General features: G+C 36.2%; 1 pseudogene; it reads left to right on the top strand.

Moving 5' to 3' along the window:
• The first annotated feature begins 1,908 nt into the window (after nucleotides 1–1,908).
• LOC106394015 lies at nucleotides 1,909–3,390 on the top strand (annotated as a pseudogene).
• The last annotated feature ends 1,659 nt before the right edge of the window (nucleotides 3,391–5,049 follow it).

Genomic DNA, 5,049 nt, shown 5'->3' on the forward strand with positions numbered 1-5,049 from the left:
ATGCATTATTTGCTAAGCCTTTTCCTTTTTCTGCTGAGGTTAGTCTTCTAGCCATGGTGGTAGCTGTAGATTTTGATCTTGCTTGAAAGAGATAAGGGTTCTCTGCAAAGCGGGAAAGTTCTTAGAAACTAGAGTTCTAGAAAGTTGTTTGCTTAAACATGTAACCTGTCCATATAGCCACAGGAAGGTTCCATGATAAGAGAGGAGGTCTTACCGGAGGGAGCGACAGGACCCGTCGACCGGAGTCGAGGGCTAGAACCCGGTGGGCAATAGATTAGAAGAGTGGATTATCCTTTGGATATTACTGAAAGCGGTAACAATTTGAATAAACAGAGGAGGTTGCAGGTTTTTGTTACACAGAAAAGGTAAAGTATGTAGGGTGGAGGGTAGGTAGAGCTAAGTAACCAAGGGGTAACGACTTTCCTCTGTTATCGTGCCTGGGAGAGTATCCGTACAAAGCCCGCTTCTTCAAGATAAGCACTTTAATTAAACAAGATCGATTCTAAGGTAAAATCTTTATTTGACTATATATATATCTCTCCCATTGACTATTGGCGTCCTTTCACATTCCTCTCTTGCTACTGCTTACCCACCAACTCTATTTTGTTTTAATAACAAATTTCATTATCAACTAGATGATCATAGACAATGGATACAACAGTGACTCGATTAAAATCCATACGACTTAAAACTGCTCCGCTACACGTCTTATGGACAGACATACGAGTTACTTCGCAAATTCCGGACCCAGCTCTAACGAAAGACACACAGCAAGCTGCTTATCGTAACCTTGAACCTAATATTCATTATGATGGTTTCGATTAATGGAATTTCTATCATAATGGAGGGCAAAAAAACAATGTAATGTTCTAACGATTAAATGATAGGCATTGTCTCAGTTATGATCAAACTAAAAATGAACGTGTAATTTTCTAGCTACTGATACTAATGACTTATATCTGTACAAAATACATTCTAGTGACTATACAACCATATGGTTGATAAAGATTATAAATTAATACTGATAATTAAACACAAAGTAACGATGTTGGAACTTTTACTTATGACATATAATACTTCTTCTAATTCGAAAAAAAATGTATGAGTTTGGATATCGCGAAACATAATCTTTACAATAACGTATACTAGCTGTATGGAAATTAATGTATATGCATTCATGATTAACCTAGAATTATTTTATTATTTGAGATCTTTTATCAATCTTAAAATTCGTGTAGGAAGCTGCAGCTAATCATTCTGAGCTGTAATAGTTTACAAAATTAGTAATTATCTGAATAATGTATATGCATTCACGATTCTTAGTATTACTATTTTCTGATTTGAGATCTTTTATCAATCTTAAAATTCCAGTAGGTTCCTAGCTAATCATTCTGATTTGTATTACTTTACAAAATTAGTAATGATATGTATGATTAGAGGGTTGGGTTCTCAGATGAACCACCAACATATATACACGTTGAGTTGTACCTTTCCACGGAATTTTCTCTCAATATATCTACTAATAATTAGCAATCCTTATTAATTCCAAAAGTTATAAATGTCAATTATGTTGAAAAGTTGTGTACTTCTAAAAAATGTCAAAAAAGTTTTATGTTAAAAGGTTGTGTATTTTCTAAAAGTTCATTGTTGGAATGTTGTGTCTTTTCTAAAAGTTCATATAAATATTTTTAAAAAAGTGTAAAAGTTATGACTATTCTTATAAGTATCTTTTGAAAATAACTACTTTTAAATTGGAAGAATGTGACTATTCAAATTGAATATACTTTTAAATTGGAAGAATGTGACTATTCAAATTGAATAGTTGTGACTATTCAAATTAGATTTTTATAATCTATAAATAGTCTCTGGCAAGTATTTCTCAAAATAAAAATTTCACTTATCGAATTAATGTTGAAAGGATGTGAATTCCAATTATGTTGAAAGGTTGTGACTATTGAAAAGTTGTCACCAATCATATAAGCAAAGAGATGGGCGAGGCGAATCGTAGCTTAGCTGATGCCTACGTGGCGGTTTTGAATTTCAACGAGGCGTTGCCTTACGCGCTGAAGGCCTTGGAGATACATAAGAAGGAGCTGGGGAGTAACTTTGCTGAGGTGGCACAGGATAGGAGAGTTCTTGGAGTGATCTATAGTGGCTTAGAGCAGCATGACAAGGCCTTGGAGGAGAATAGATTGTCTCAGAGGGTGCTGAAGAATTGGGGGATGAAAGGGGAGCTGATCCGCGCGGAGATCGAGGCTGCTAACATGAAGGTTGTGTTGGGGAGGTATGATAAAGCTATAGATGTGTTGAGGAGGGTTGTGGATGGGACTGATGAAGGGAGTGAGATGAGAAGTATGGTGTTTATATCGATGTCGAAGGCTTTGGTGAATCAGCAGAAGTTTGCTGAGTCTAAGAGGTGTTTGGAGATGGCTTGCGGGATTCTTGAGAAGAAGGAAGGTTCTTCCCCTGTTGAAGTGGCGGAAGCCTACTCTGAGGTGGCGATGCAGTACGAGTCGATGAACGAGTTTGAGGTAGCGATTTCTTTGCTGCAGAAGACGCTGGGGATACTGGAGAGGCTGCCTCAGGAGCAGCATTCGGAAGGGAGCGTCGCGGCTAGGATTGGTTGGTTGCTTTTATTCTCCGGTAGAGTCTCTCGAGCCGTTCCTTATTTGGAAAGTGCGGCGGAGAGATTGAAGGAGAGTTTTGGTGCTAAACATTTTGGTGTTGGATATATGTTTACAACAACCTCGGCGCTGCTTATTTGGAACTCGGGAGACCTCAGTCCGCTGCGCAGATGTTTGCTGTTGCAAAAGACATTATGGATGTTTCGCTTGGTCCGAACCACGTTGATTCGATCGATGCTTGTCAGAATCTTTCAAAGGCTTATGCCGGAATGGGAAAGTAAGTGGATTTATTGTTTAAACACAATGATGTTCTTGTGTTGTAAGAGTGTTTTTAATGTCTTTGAACATTTTTGCAGCTATAGCCTTGCAGTGGAGTTTCAGCAGCAAGTAATCAAAGCTTGGGATAATCATGGAGATAGCGCTGAAAGATGAATTGAAAAAAGCCAAAAGGCTTTTCGAGGAGTTGCGGTTGAAGGCTCGTGGTGGCGTTTCAACAGATAAGGTTCCTACAAAGGCTTTACCTTTGCCTAAGAAGTGAGCTTTGTGTGGTTCTTTTTTTTTAACCTAAGATATTGAGCTTTGAAGTCTCTTTGTTACAAAAAGACACGAAGAGATACGACGTGTCATAATCTCTAAAACTAGCTCTATCTTGTGCGAGAGCGCAAGTAGAACCAGATCTTTTTTTTTTTTTTTTTTTTTCCATCAAAGAACAATAGTAGAGTTAGGACAAGTAATTAAGAAGCCTTACTGCTTCGTAGCAGCCTAATATCTATACTTGTTTGCCAACAAATACCTATACTATTTCGAATTAGACACTGATTCAGAAAACCAGTGATTTGGAATCAACACAAAACATAGTATAACTTTTTTCGGAATACCTCATGTAAGATTGTCAACTATTGTATTTTTGCTCTAGTTATATGTTGGATTGTAAAATTAAGAAAGAACTAATTATGTCGTTGAAATTCAACCAAGTAAAATTGAAAACCTTTTTTCATCGGTGTAGACACAATTTTGGCTAGTTGATAAAAATCAGTTGCATATAATATAATTACTACTTCGATTACAAACATGTAATTGACAAAATATATATTGCTTTTGAAGTCGTTTTTTCTCCGTCTCGGATCTAACTGCACTAAATGGTTCTTAGTCCACAAAGGCTGATATTTTTTTAGGTTTAGCTAATCTCAACTATGGTCCGGTCCTAATTTACATCCCTGATGGTAAATTAATTTGGTTGAACCAGAAAATAAAGAATCGGTCTTAGAGTCAGCCAGACGCATACTTAATCGAAAATTTGAATTCTATGAACATTCAAAACCAAATATATATTTGAAAAATAAACATCCACCAATTTATAGTGTCTATATCTCTACCCAAGTTTACATAATTTCTTTATTCAATATCGTTTTTGAGAATTTGAAACTATAGACAATTTAATAAGAATTTTCATAAAGTTTTCTTTTAACAATTTGGAATGTTATATATATAGTTTTATGTATTATTTTTTGAAATTTTACAAGTTTAAGATCAATGTTTAATTTGACATATGCCATGTCGTTGCGGATCCAAAACTAGTAAACCAATTGTAAAACAAAAAGATAATAATTGATATTAGAGTCAACTTGAGGTATTGTTGATCAGACCTAAAAAGTCTATAATCTTTAAGGTAATATTATTGACCTTAGGCCCATGTGTTTTTCCCTTCTTTTGCTTCTAAAGATTTAACTGAAAAATCCTAATCATATGACCAAATTGCAAACTGATGAAATAATTTTTGAACTTCTATCCAAAAGAATAATCAAACCCGCTGAAATGTTATTTTGTTGATTTAAATTTATCACGATTTCGCGCTTGAATGTTTTATCCACTTTAAAACTGATATGTTGACATAAAAAAAAAACTGATATAAAAATTAAAAATTGCGGCCTTTAAGCAAAAGAAAAATAAATAAAAATTGCGGCCACCAGCGTGTAACGATGAATATATGATTTGACTGACACTACAAGAAAACACGCCGAATTCCGACGGAGGTTCCGACGGACACCAATGTCGTCGGACATTTGTGACGGATTACTGACAAATTTCCGACCAAATCCAAAAAATGAAGTCGTCGGAATTCCGTCGGCCATTTCCGACGAAATTCCGACGAAACAAGGTTCGTCGGAATTTATCGACGACTTTTCGACGACATTCCGATAAAAAATGTAACCGTTGTAGTCGTCGGAAGTTCGTTGGTATATTCCGAAGAATTTTCGACGACATTCCGATTAACAGTAAAGTCGTCGGAATTCCGTCGGTATTTTCCGACGAATTTCCGACGAACCATGTGACCGTTGCCGACAAATATATATGACCGTTGTATAGCCGTTTGAGATTGGACAATACCGACGGAATTCCGACGGACTGCTTTACATCCGTCGGA

This window comes from Brassica napus, chromosome C4 (genome assembly GCF_020379485.1).
Source record: "Brassica napus cultivar Da-Ae chromosome C4, Da-Ae, whole genome shotgun sequence".
Taxonomy (NCBI): Eukaryota; Viridiplantae; Streptophyta; class Magnoliopsida; order Brassicales; family Brassicaceae; genus Brassica; species Brassica napus.